We start from the raw sequence: 15,062 nt of genomic DNA, 5'->3' as shown, positions 1-15,062 counted from the left end.
CTGACCAATTAATCCACAGAGAAAGCCTGTGTCCCTGTTTTTGCTGCAGGACTGCTATCTCTCTACAATTCTAATGGGTAGGAGACAAAATTCCAAACTGGGAGAAGTGTTTTAATTATGAGCAGCCCATGTTTGCTCCAGCTTGTTTAAAATAATAACAACAACAATATCGATGATAATACGTAAGGGGTCAGAGAAAAGCAAAAGTGAATGGTTCCACTAATATATTCCTATTATACTATACAAAATTAAACATCCCACCAACACATACACAAAAACAATACTATACTCACTTAAGTCAGTGAAGTGCCCTCAGTTGGAGATGTGCTGGGGTCCTAGAGCTCTAATACCCACCTTCCATGGACTTGAGAGTGTTCTGTGGCAAAAGGAGGGTCTGCATTTCTCTTAAGTAACTGCCTGGCAGGAAGTCTAATTAAGTCTCTGAAATTTTCAGAGGTTTTCCTAAAACCAAAATAAATAGTACAGACGCAATCTGTTTATAATGTGGAGTTATCTTCAACTATATACCTCCTCGTCTCTCTGGGCCGGTTCTTTCCCTATAGGTTGACTGCTTTGGTCACCTACTCTATTTTTTTTCTTCTTTATCCTCCTTCCTTTCTTCTCTCTGGTCTGAATTTGTTGCAGAAATTCACTCATCCATACCTAACTTCATTGGTAGCCCTTCCCCTCCACCAGCACCCCCCCTTCTATCCTCTACCTCCATGCACTGCCAACATTACCACTAACAGCAACTCCTCCCCCCTCTCAGGAATGAAACTCTTGGGTCAGGGATAAGGTGCTTTTTATCTCTGTCAGAGCCATACCCCTGGAGAATTGGGTGATCCTGTGCCTGATTCAAAGCTTCAGCCTGCATAATTAGCTACCTCCCAAATAAGCCATGCTTCAAGTTTGTTTTTTCTACTTCTTTCTTCAGTTTAATTGTTTATTCTCACTAACAGTCAAGGCCAGTAACAAGTAAGTGTGAAGCTGATATAAGCCTTAATTTCTTGTGATTGATTCTAAAAAACACTTCTCTGTTCCTCCCCCTCTCCCCCACTCCTAGGTTCTGTTCTTTCTGTTCCCCTCTCCACTTATCTCAGGTATGTCTATTTCTGTCAGTTGCTGACATTGGCTAAGTCTCCACAAGTGGTCATTCACCCACTCTGGGTTTAGACCCATTATTGGTGCATTCGTCAATCTACAAGAGAAAGATATAGTCACTTCCCTCCAGTGCCTCACAGTCTAACTGGGGATAAAAGATACATTAAAGAGATACCAAAGGCAAATTTTGAAAAATACTAAAGTAGTTATATGGAAAGATTAAGTTCTATAAAGGTTCAGAGAATGGAGATAAAGTCCCATGGATAAGGTCAGGAGGACTTCCTGCAGAGGAGGAGGTGGTGAGTTGGACCATGATGGATGATTACTATTTAAATAAGCCAAAAAAGGAAGAGGAAATCTTTCCTTGGTGGCCAGACCCAAGTGGTCAAATGCAGAAGGTGTGAAGTGAGAGGAGGTGGATAGGAAGATTGCGAAGAAAAAAAGGTTAAGAAGAGCTTTTGGGAAGAGTGCACAATTTTAGCAACTCAGTGAACAGTAGTGATTAAAGTAAACCTATAGTCATGGTCACTGTATGACCAGCTCACTATTTTTTTCCTGTCATCTGATTCATTTCTCCCTAAGGTACTTAAGTACCTTTCTGATTAATCTCACAAAGGACGAGATCTTTAACATATCTATGGGTTGCATGACCTAGCATCACTCTTCCTCTATCTGAGCTCCAGCCTCACTGATCTACTTTCAACTTCCTAGAATAAAATTGATCACTCATACCATGGACATTTCCACATGCTATTACCCCTGCCTGAAACTCTCCTTTCCCCTGTCTTCCCTTTCACCAAGTTCTTATTCTTCCTTCAGAAATTATACCAGTAATCATGCATTCAGAAAGCCCTTCCTTAATGCTTAGGTCAGGTCATATCCACTTTACTATATGCTCTTCCAGAACTGTGTGCCTCTGCTCTATTGCATTCATCACAGATATAATTTTACATGCTATTGTGTAATTTTTCATTTGTGTGATAATCTAATTGTCAGTTTCTCCCAACTGTAAACACCAAGAAGATAGGGTCTATATCTGATTAATACAAAATTAATATTAATAGTGTTTACAAAAACTCTTTTTCCAGAACATTTCTCTCTTGCTTGAGCAAAGCAGCAGTGTGTGGAGTTTTTTTTCCTCCTCAGTGGAAAACACGTGCCATTAGATTCATTTACAAACAGGTCCACATCAAGGTGTTATTTTAGAACAAGGACTACACACATATTAAAAAAAGGCCCATGAACAAGAAATTACTGAAGTTTATTCACTACTATTCTCTTTTGTCCTCACCTCACTCCTCTTACTCTTCACTGCAAACACTCCAGTTTTACTTCCTCTAATATTTGGAAGGTAGAAGAGGGAAAATGAAAGCTTTTCCAGGGTGTTCTCCAGCCAGTTTATGGCCACACAACTTAACCCAAAAAGTCCTCAAACTTTTTCATTGAGTTGCTGATGTACTTGCCACTGGGGGCAGGGGGAATGAATATGCAGCTGAAAAAGTGCATTGGGAACTACCTGGGGGAGTGAGTACACATTTCCTCTTTATCTGTTTGAAATGAAAGTAACAAATATGACTAACTTCTAACTGGGAATTCACTTGAATAAGAACAGACAGATGGTTGGGATCTTCACACTCCAAACTCAACTCATTTTTTACTTTTCTGCCAACAATATCAAAGTACTGGGTGAATTCACCTCAAGTACCAGGGACCCAACACTGTGCTAATTACCTTAGAAACATTACAAATGTAACTAAAGAATTTTCACTATGCCTATAGTTTAGGATCTAGTTTTGGTAAATCTCATTCTCTAAATGAACACAGTGCCTATATAAACCTGGGCAGTGTTCTAAGAAGAAAAATCATTTAGTTACTAACTTTGCATTAATTATCAAATGTCTTGAAGCCATTCAGTAAATAAAGGAACAACAACAACAACAACAACAAAGGAACAAAAAAAGGTTCAAGGTCCTGAACCTTACAGCCTTTCTTTTAAAATACAATCTTCTTTTGCTTCAGTGAGAAGAAGGGACCACAAGGTCAGGCTCCAAATCAGCTCACAACACCAGACATTACATTTCTGAAAGGGCAGAAAACATGTTTTCAAGCACAGTCCCTGAAAGATTTTTAGCTCATCCTTCACACTAGAGCACCATCACCTCTAAGATGTTTCTCTAACATCTGAAATTTCTTTCTCATTAACTAGTCTTAGATAATAGCAAGTTCCATTGCTACAGTCAAGGGTGGTAGAGAAAATGAATGTTTTCACCAAAGAGCTTTGTAAAGTGCTCAGAAGCCTTGAATTCTTGCTATAGGTTAGAAAAATATCAAAGTAATAATAATAACAATAAAAAATTGTCTTGAGCATTATATATGCCAGGCAATATTCTAAGTGCTTTGACTATATTTATTTACCTAAACTGTACAACTCCATGATGTAGATACTGTTATTACTCCTATTTTATAGTCAAGAAAAATGAGGCACAGAAAGGTTAGGTAACTTGCCCAAGTCATACAACTAATAATTCCTTCATTATTTCTGATAATTTCTGGACTAATAATTATAACCGCATCTTCTTTTGCTACAGGGCTTACAACTCTGTTCAAATTATCTTGTTTATGAGCAAATATAAGGATCTGCTTTTTCTAATGCAAACCACTCACTAGAAGCTAATAATTCCACTAATAAAATGTGTGGCTTTTGAACCATTCTAAGGCTTAAAAAATCTCTGGATCTGGATCTGTAAATACAAGGACTAAAGTCAGAAGCTAATTCTTACTAACTTCTTTATGCCTAATTCTTAAAGGCATAAGGATAAAGGGGCTTATCTAAGACAACAAAGCTAATAAATAGCAAAAAGAAATAAAAATGCCAGTGTTTTAGAATTATGTTAGTACAAATCTGAAGTAAATTTTAATAAATTAAACTAAATATTGGAAACCCAAGAGCAACCAAGAAAAATACCTCAAAATAAGAAAAATACCTAAAAAATATAGTTTGAAATAATTAAAGAAATAAAAAAAGTACAATACAAAATAGGCACTCAAGAAAAAATGAGATCGTAAAAGAGGGCGTAAGACAAAAATAGACATGAAACATGTAGAAAACAAATAGTAAAATGGTATGAAAATCAGAACCATATCAGTAATAACATTAAATTGGATAGATAAAACAATTCAACCAAAAGGCACAAATTATAAAAGTTAATTTAATTTAATTTAATTTAATTTAATTTAATTTATTTTCGTAGGCAAAGAACTTTATTAACCTTGTTTAAAACTTTATTCCCAGGATTCTTCAGCTTAATTAGCTGCAAAGAATGAATTGTGTATAAGCAAAAACTGAAAAGAGCTGCAGTGCCTAAGGGGCTTGGGCTTAAAAATATTAGAGATCTAGATTTTATCAGATCCATGAACAAAATTTTATTTTATTTTTTTTTTGATTTTTTTTTTATTGGTGTTCAATTTACTAACATACAGAATAACACCCAGTGCCCGTCACCCATTCAATCCCACCCCCCGCCCTCCTCCCCTTCTACCACCCCTAGATCGTTTCCCAGAGTTAGCAGTCTTTACGTTCTGTCTCCCTTTCTGATATTTCCCACACATTTCTTCCCCCTTCCCTTATATTCCCTTTCACTATTATTTATATTCCCCAAATGAATGAGAACATATAATGTTTGTCCTTCTCCGACTGGCTTACTTCACTCAGCATAATACCCTCCAGTTCCATCCACGTTGAAGCAAATGGTGGGTATTTGTCATTTCTAATAGCTGAGTAATATTCCATTGTATACATAAACCACATCTTCTTTATCCATTCATCTTTCGTTGGACACCGAGGCATGAACAAAATTTTAAAAAGCAGTAATAATATAAAATAGCAGCTCCCAGTAACTTCTTCAAGTTTTATGTTCTTCAGAAATTTTTTTTAAGATTTTACTTATTTATTCATAAGACACAGAGAGAGAGAGAGAGGCAGAGACACAGGCAGAGGGAGAAGCAGGCTCCATGCAGGGAGCCCCACGTGGGACTCGATCCTGGGTCTCCAGGATCACACCCTGAGCTGAAGGCGGCGCTAAACCACTGAGCCACCCAGGGATCCCAAGCCACCCAGGGATCCCTCTTCTTCAGAAGTTGACTCAATTCAGTTTGCTTCATTCTTGGAAGCTTCATCAAAATTCTCCACAAGATCTGGAACTTCATCATCATCATCCTCTCCGGTAGCAAGTGGTGCTTTTCCATCCACAGATTGTTTGGGCAGAGCTTCAGCCAGTCTTAAACTAGTCAGACTGTCTGCACCAAGCTGGTTTAAGATACTGGGTACCATATTCTCCTAAAGCTGTTTGGAAAGATAGAAAGAGATGGAGTACTTCCAAATTCGTTCTATGAGGCCAGCATCACCTTAATTCCAAAACCAGACAAAGACCCCACCAAAAAGGAGAATTACAGACCAATATCCCTGATGAACATGGATGCAAAAATTCTCAACAAGATACTGGCCAATAGGATCCAACAATACATTAAAAAAATTATTCACCATGACCAAGTAGGATTTATCCCTGGGACACAAGGCTGGTTCAACACCCGTAAAACAATCAATGTGATTCATCATATCAGCAAGAGAAAAACTAAGAACCATATGATCCTCTCATTGGATGCAGAGAAAGCATTTGACAAAATGCAGCATCCATTCCTGATCAAAACTCTTCAGAGTGTAGGGATAGAGGGAACATTCCTCGACATCTTAAAAGCCATCTATGAAAAGCCCACAGCAAATATCATTCTCAATGGGGAAGCACTGGGAGCCTTTCCCCTAAGATCAGGAACAAGACAGGGATGTCCACTCTCACCACTGCTGTTCAACATAGTACTGGAAGTCCTAGCCTCAGCAATCAGACAACAAAAAGACATTAAAGGCATTCACATTGGCAAAGAAGAAGTCAAACTCTCCCTCTTCGCCGATGACATGATACTCTACATAGAAAACCCAAAAGTCTCCACCCCAAGATTGCTAGAACTCATACAGCAATTCGGTAGCGTGGCAGGATACAAAATCAATGCCCAGAAGTCAGTGGCATTTCTATACACTAACAATGAGACTGAAGAAAGAGAAATTAAGGAGTCAATCCCATTTACAATTGCACCCAAAAGCATAAGATACCTAGGAATAAACCTAACCAAAGATGTAAAGGATCTATACCCTCAAAACTATAGAACACTTCTGAAAGAAATTGAGGAGGACACAAAGAGATGGAAAAATATTCCATGCTCATGGATTGGCAGAATTAATATTGTGAAAATGTCAATGTTACCCAGGGCAATATACAGGTTTAATGCAATCCCTATCAAAATACCATGGACTTTCTTCAGAGAGTTAGAACAAATTATTTTAAGATTTGTGTGGAATCAGAAAAGACCCCGAATAGCCAGGGGAATTTTAAAAAAGAAAACCATATCTGGGGGCATCACAATGCCAGATTTCAGGTTGTACTACAAAGCTGTGGTCATCAAGACAGTGTGGTACTGGCACAAAAACAGACACATAGATCAGTGGAACAGAATAGAGAATCCAGAAGTGGACCCTGAACTTTATGGGCAACTAATATTCGATAAAGGAGGAAAGACTATCCATTGGAAGAAAGACAGTCTCTTCAATAAATGGTGCTGGGAAAATTGGACATCCACATGCAGAAGAATGAAACTAGACCACTCTCTTTCACCATACACAAAGATAAACTCAAAATGGATGAAAGATCTAAATGTGAGACAAGATTCCATCAAAATCCTAGAGAAGAACACAGGCAACACCCTTTTTGAACTCGGCCATAGTAACTTCTTGCAAGATACATCCACGAAGGCAAAAGAAACAAAAGCAAAAATGAACTATTGGGACTTAATCAAGATAAGAAGCTTTTGCACAGCAAAGGATACAGTCAACAAAACTCAAAGACAACCTACAGAATGGGAGAAGATATTTGCAAATGACATATCAGATAAAGGGCTAGTTTCCAAGATCTATAAAGAACTTATTAAACTCAACACCAAAGAAACAAACAATCCAATCATGAAATGGGCAAAAGACATGAACAGAAATCTCACAGAGGAAGACATAGACATGGCCAACATGCATATGAGAAAATGCTCTGCATCACTTGCCATCAGGGAAATACAAATCAAAACCACAATGAGATACCACCTCACACCAGTGAGAATGGGGAAAATTAACAAGGCAGGAAACAACAAATGTTGGAGAGGATGTGGAGAAAAGGGAACCCTCTTACACTGTTGGTGGGAATGTGAACTGGTGAAGCCACTCTGGAAAACTGTGTGGAGGTTCCTCAAAGAGTTAAAAATAGACCTGCCCTACGACCCAGCAATTGCACTGCTGGGGATTTACCCCAAAGATACAGATGCAGTGAAACGCCGGGACACCTGCACCCCGATGTTTATAGCAGCAATGGCCACGATAGCCAAACTGTGGAAGGAGCCTCGGTGTCCAACGAAAGATGAATGGATAAAGAAGATGTGGTTTATGTATACAATGGAATATTACTCAGCTATTAGAAATGACAAATACCCACCATTTGCTTCAACGTGGATGGAACTGGAGGGTATTATGCTGAGTGAAGTAAGCCAGTCGGAGAAGGACAAACATTATATGTTCTCATTCATTTGGGGAATATAAATAATAGTGAAAGGGAATATAAGGGAAGGGGGAAGAAATGTGTGGGAAATATCAGAAAGGGAGACAGAACGTAAAGACTGCTAACTCTGGGAAACGAACTAGGGGTGTTGGAAGGGGAGGAGGGCGGGGGGTGGGAGTGAATGGGTGATGGGCACTGGGGGTTATTCTGTATGTTAGTAAATTGAACACCAATAAAAAATAAAAAAACAAAACAAAAAAAAAAAGATACTGGGTACCATTTCTGTCAGCTGCTTTGTCTCAGCAGGGCCTGTAATGGTGAAAGTGTTCGCTGCCAGGGATTCCTGAACTTTAGGGTTGTTAAAATGGATCACTGTTCCTTGGTTTGTGAACATATTCACTTCTTCAATACCAGAGATACTGTTTACCCCTAACTTCTTTAAGGAGAACTGAAGTTTTTTTATCATCTGCTGTAGCTGTTCTATGAACCACCTTCTTCTTTCCGCGAGCAGTTCCTTTTCCACCAATGCGCACTTGTCCTTGCAGTTTGGCTAGTTTCTCCTGGTTCACGATAGTTTCTTTCATCTTGTTGGAGCACAAATGGGACCGCGCAGGGGACTAGGGTTGGTGCTCAGGGGGTCTCCAGCAGACCAGCTGAGATTAGGTGCATACACTATAAAAGTTAATTTTTTAAAAAGATCCAGCAATATGATATCTATAAGGCATACACTTTAGATTTAGAAGTAATAATAGATTGAAAGCCAAAAAAAAAAAAAGAGAAAAAAAAGAAAAGATATGCCTTATATAAAATAACCAAAAAGGAGCAGGAATGGCTATATTAACATCAGACAAAATAGACTTAAGTACCTATTACTAAGGATAAAGGACATGATATAATAATAAAATAGTCAATTTATCAGGAATATTTTTATCCTTATAAACATGCAGGCATACATACACAAAGGCACAAAATATATAAAGTAACAACTTACATAATTGAAGGGAGAAGAAGATAATTCAAAAGTAATAGTTTGACACATCAATACCTCACTTTCAATAATGATAGAATGACTAGACAGAAGATCAAGAAAAATATTGAAAAATTGAAAAATGCTGTACATCAACTAGACCTAATAGATAGACCTAATAGTTCTATAAAACATTCCACTCAACAACAGTAGAATATACATTCATTTCAAGTGCACATGGAATATTCTCCAGGAAAGATCACATACATGGCATAAAATATACCTCAATAGATTTAGTAGGATTAAAATCATGCAAAATGTTGATAGCCTACAACAGAATTAAATTAGAAATCACAAAGAGAAAGAAATTGATTTTTAATGTGGAAATTAAACAATATACACGTGAATACCAGTGTGTCAAAGAAGAATCATAAGGTAAAACACAGTACTGTAAGATGAATAAACGTGAAAACACAACATATCAAAACTATTGTAATGCAACAAAAGCTTCTCGGGGGGGAAACTTACAGATGAAAATAACTATATGTAGAAAAGATTAAAAATCGCCAAACAATGTCCTATTATTTAACCTTAACAAAGAAGAAAAGAAGAAGAAGAAGAAGAAGAAGAAGAAGAAGAAGAAGAAGAAGAAGAAGAAGGAGGAGGAGGAGGAGGAGGAGGAGGAGGAGGAGGAGGAGGAGGAGGAGGAGGAGGAGGAGGAGGAGGAGGAGGAGAAGAAGAAAAGAAGGAGGAGGAGGAGGAGGGAGGAGGAGAAGGAGGGCAATGTAAAGCTAAAGCAAACACAGGGAAGAAAATAATAATGAGGATAATATGATAATGATGATGATAATTAGATCAGACATTAATGAAGTACAAAATAGAAAAATAGCAAAAAGTTAATGAAAACCAAAAGTTTGTTCTTTGACTAGATCAACTAATTTGGCTAATCTTTAACTAGATTGACCCAGAAAAATAAATAGAAGACTCAAGTTACTAAAATTGGGAATGAAACAAGAAACCTTACAGAACTAAAAATTATTATGAGAATGATATGAATGATTTATGTTAACAAATTTAACAACCTAAATGAAATGGACAAATTCGTAGAAATATACAAACTGCCAAAACAGACTGAAGATAAATGGAAAATGTAAATATCATATAACAAGTAAAGAGACTGAATTAGTATTCAAATGCTTTCCACAAAGAAAATTCCAGGAGTAAATGACCACTGATGAATTTTGTCAAACGTTTAGGGAAGACCTATTACCAATCCTTTGGAAATATTTCCTAAAAACAGAAGAGAGCACTTCAAATTTTTTCCATAAAGTCAATATTAAACTGATACTAAAATAGACAAAGACATCTCAGGAAAAGAAAAAAAAGACTAATATCTCTTGTGAATACAGATGCAAAAATCTTTTAAAACTACTAGTGAACCAAATCCAGCAACATATAAAGAGGATTTATATACCATGACCAAGTGGGATTTGTCTTAGAAATATAAGGTTGCCTAAACATATGAAAAATTAACTGACTACATTAATAAAATAAAAAACAAACCATATGATCATCTCATATATGCTGCCAAAATCCAATACTCTTTCAAAATAAAACCAATGAATAAACTAGGGCTAGAAGAAAAAAATCCTCAGCATGATAAAGGATAGCTATAAAATATTCACTGCTGAAATCTTATTCAAGGTGAAAGACTGAAAGTTTTCCCACTAAGATTAAGTCAAATATGTCTCATTCCACCACTTTTATTCAGCATAGTACTAGAAATTCTATTCAGAGCTGTAAATAAATAAATAAATAAATAAATAAATAAATGGCATCTAAATTGGAAAGAAAGAAATAAAACTACATTGACAGGTGGCATAAAATTGTATATAAAAAATTACAAGGAGTCCAGAAAATAACTATTAGATATAGTCAACAAGGTCAGCAAAGTTGTAGGATATAAAATCAATATGCAAAAATCAGCTGAATTTCTATATACCAGTAATGAACAATCTGAAAATATATTCTTTTCTTTTTTAAGTTTTATTTCAAATTCCAGTTAGTTAACATGTTGTGTAATATTAGTTTCAGGTGTACAATTTAGTGATTCAGCACTTACATACAACACCCTCTACTGATCACAAATATACTCCTTAATCCCCATCACCTATTTAACCCATCCCTATGCCCATCCCCATCCCTCTTCTGGCAACCATCAGTTTGTTCTCTATAGTTAAGAGTATGTTTTTCAGTGGGCCTCTTTTTCTCTTTTTTTTCCTATGCACATTTGATTTGTTTCTTTTTTTTTAAATTTATTTTTTATTGGTGTTCAATTTACTAACATACAGAATAACCCCCAGTGCCCGTCACCCATTCACTCCCACCCCCCGCCCTCCTCCCCTTCCACCACCCCTAGTTCGTTTCCCAGAGTTAGCAGTCTTTACGTTCTGTCTCCCTTTCTGATATTTCCCACACATTTCTTCTCCCTTCCCTTATATTCCCTTTCACTATTATTTATATTCCCCAAATGAATGAGAACATATAATGTTTGTCCTTCTCCGACTGACTTACTTCACTCAGCATAATACCCTCCAGTTCCATCCACGTTGAAGCAAATGGTGGGTATTTGTCATTTCTAATAGCTGAGTAATATTCCATTGTATACATAAACCACATCTTCTTTATCCACTCATCTTTCGTTGGACACCGAGGCTCCTTCCACAGTTTGGCTATCGTGGCCATTGCTGCTAGAAACATCGGGGTGCAGGTGTCCCGGCGTTTCATTGCATTTGTATCTTTGGGGTAAATCTCCAACAGTGCAATTGCTGGGTCGTAGGGCAGGTATATTTTTAACTGTTTGAGGAACCTCCACACAGTTTTCCAGAGTGGCTGCACCAGTTCACATTCCCACCAACAGTGTATGAGGGTTCCCTTTTCTCCACATCCTCTCCAACATTTGTTGTTTCCTGCCTTGTTAATTTTCCCCATTCTCACTGGTGTGAGGTGGGATCTCATTGTGGTTTTGATTTGTATTTCCCTGATGGCAAGTGATGCAGAGCATTTTCTCATATGCATGTTGGCCATGTCTATGTCTTCCTCTGTGAGATTTCTATTCATGTCTTTTGTCCATTTCATGATTGGATTGTTTGTTTCTTTGGTGTTGAGTTTAATAAGTTCTTTATAGATCTTGGAAACTAGCCCTTTATCTGATATGTCATTTGCAAATATCTTCTCCCATCCTGTAGGTTGTCTTTGAGTTTTGTTGACTGTATCGTTTGCTGTGCAAAAGCTTCTTATCTTGATGAAGTCCCAATAGTTCATTTTTGCTTTTGTTTCTTTTGCCTTCGTGGATGTATCTTGCAAGAAGTTACTATGGCCGAGTTCAAAAAGGGTGTTGCCTGTGTTCTTCTCTAGGATTTTGATGGAATCTTGTCTCACATTTAGATCTTTCATCCATTTTGAGTTTATCTTTGTGTATGGTGAAAGAGAGTGGTCTAATTTCATTCTTCTGCATGTGGATGTCCAATTTTCCCAGCACCATTTATTGAAGAGACTGTCTTTCTTCCAATGCATAGTCTTTCCTCCTTTATCGAATATTAGTTGCCCATAAAGTTCAGGGTCCACTTCTGGATTCTCTATTCTGTTCCATTAAGCTATGTGTCTGTTTTTGTGCCAGTACCACACTGTCTTGATGACCACAGCTTTGTAGTACAACCTGAAATCTGGCATTGTGATGCCCCCAGATATGGTTTTCTTTTTTAAAATTCCCCTGGCTATTCGGGGTCTTTTCTGATTCCACACAAATCTTAAAATAATTTGTTCTAACTCTCTGAAGAAAGTCCATGGTATTTTGATAGGGATTGCATTAAACCTGTATATTGCCCTGGGTAACATTGACATTTTCACAATATTAATTCTGCCAATCCATGAGCATGGAATATTTTTCCATCTCTTTGTGTCCTCCTCAATTTCTTTCAGAAGTGTTCTATAGTTTTGAGGGTATAGATCCTTTACATCTTTGGTTAGGTTTATTCCTAGGTATCTTATGCTTTTGGGTGCAATTGTAAATGGGATTGACTCCTTAATTTCTCTTTCTTCAGTCTCATTGTTAGTGTATAGAAATGCCACTGACTTCTGGGCATTGATTTTGTATCCTGCCACGCTACCGAATTGCTGTATGAGTTCTAGCAATCTTGGGGTGGAGACTTTTGGGTTTTCTATGTAGAGTATCATGTCATCGGCGAAGAGGGAGAGTTTGACTTCCTCTTTGCCAATGTGAATGCCTTTAATGTCTTTTTGTTGTCTGATTGCTGAGGCTAGGACTTCCAGTACTATGTTGAATAGCAGTGGTGAGAGTGGACATCCCTGTCTTGTTCCTGATCTTAGGGGAAAGGCTCCCAGTGCTTCCCCATTGAGAATGATATTTGCTGTGGGCTTTTCATAGATGGCTTTTAAGATGTCGAGGAATGTTCCCTCTATCCCTACACTCTGAAGAGTTTTGATCAGGAATGGATGCTGCATTTTGTCAAATGCTTTCTCTGCATCCAATGAGAAGATCATATGGTTCTTGTTTTTTCTCTTGCTGATATGATGAATCACATTGATTGTTTTACGGGTGTTGAACCAGCCTTGTGTCCCAGGGATAAATCCTACTTGGTCATGGTGAATAATTTTCTTAATGTACTGTTGGATCCTATTGGCCAGTATCTTGAGAATTTTTGCATCCATGTTCATCAGGGATATTCGTCTGTAATTCTCCTTTTTGGTGGGGTCTTTGTCTGGTTTTGGAATTAAGGTGATGCTGGCCTCATAGAACGAATTTGGAAGTACTCCATCTCTTTCTATCTTTCCAAACACCTTTAGGAGAATAGGTATGGTTTCTTCTTTAAATGTTTGATAAAATTCCCCTGGGAAGCCATCTGGCCTTGGACTCTTGTGTCTTGGGAGGTTTTTGATGACTGCTTCAATTTCCTCCCTGGTTATTGGCCTGTTCAGGTTTTCTATTTCTTCCTGTTCCAGTTTTGGTAGTTTGTGGCTTTCCAGGAATGCGTCCATTTCTTCTAGATTGCCTAATTTATTGGCGTATAGCTGTTCATAATATGTTTTCAAAATCGTTTGTATTTCCTTGGTGTTGGTAGTGATCTCTCCTTTCTCATTCATGATTTTATTAATTTGAGTCTTCTCTCTCTTCTTTTTAATAAGGCTGGCTAATGGTTTATCTATCTTATTAATTCTTTCAAAGAACCAACTCCTGGTTCTGTTGATCTGTTCCACAGTTCTTCTGGTCTCGATTTCGTTGAGTTCTGCTCGAATCTTTATTAACTCCCTTCTTCTCTTGGGTGTAGGATCTATTTGCTGTTTTTTCTCTAGCTCCTTTATGTGTAAGGTTAGCTTTTGTATTTGAGTTCTTTCCAGTTTTTGAATGGATGCTTGTATTGCGATGTATTTCCCACTTAGGACTGCTTTTGCTGCATCCCAAAGATTTTGAATGGTTGTATCTTCATTCTCATTAGTTTCCATGAATCTTTTTAATTCTTCCTTAATTTCCTGGTTGACCCTTTTATCTTTTAGCAGGATGGTCCTTAACCTCCACTTGTTTGAGGTCCTTCCAAACTTCTTGTTGTGATTTAGTTCTAATTTCAAGGCATTATGGTCTGAGAATATGCAGGGGACAATCCCAATCTTTTGGTATCGGTTTAGACCCGATTTGTGACCCAATATGTGGTCTATTCTGGAGAAAATTCCATGTGCGCTTGAGAAGAATGTGTATTCAGGTGAGTTTGGATGTAAAGTTCTGTAGATATCTGTGAAATCCATCTGGTCCAGTGTATCATTTAAAGCTCTCGTTTCTTTGGAGATGTTGTGCTTAGAAGACCTATTGAGTATAGAAAGAGCTAGATTGAAGTCACCAAGTATAAGTGTATTATTATCTAAGTATTTCTTCACTTTGGTTAATAATTGATTTATATATTTGGCAGCTCCCACATTCAGGGCATATATATTGAGGATTGTTAAGTCCTCTTGTTGAATAGATCCTTTAAGTATGATATAGTGTCCCTCTTCATCTCTCACTACAGTCTTTGGGGTAAATTTTAGTTTATCTGATATAAGGATGGCTACCCCTGCTTTCTTTTGAGGACCATTCGAATGGTAAATGGTTCTCCAACCTTTTATTTTCAGGCTGTAGGTGTCCTTCTGTCTAAAATGAGTCTCTTGTAGACAGCAAATAGATGGGTCCTGCTTTTTTATCCAGTCTGAAACCCTGCGCCTTTTGATGGGGTCATTAAGCCCGTTCACATTCAGAGTTACTATTGAGAGATATGAGTTTAGTGTCATCATGATAT

At 37.4% G+C, this 15,062-nt stretch overlaps 1 pseudogene; it reads right to left on the bottom strand.

Annotated features, from left to right (window-relative positions):
- Positions 1–5,225: 5,225 nt before the first annotated feature.
- Positions 5,226–8,279, bottom strand: LOC119868209 (annotated as a pseudogene).
- Positions 8,280–15,062: the final 6,783 nt, after the last annotated feature.

Source organism: Canis lupus, chromosome X (assembly GCF_011100685.1).
Source record: "Canis lupus familiaris isolate Mischka breed German Shepherd chromosome X, alternate assembly UU_Cfam_GSD_1.0, whole genome shotgun sequence".
Lineage (NCBI taxonomy): Eukaryota > Metazoa > Chordata > Mammalia > Carnivora > Canidae > Canis > Canis lupus.
The sequence above is the reverse complement of the archived record's forward strand: the minus strand, read 5'-3'. Positions and strand labels throughout refer to the sequence as shown.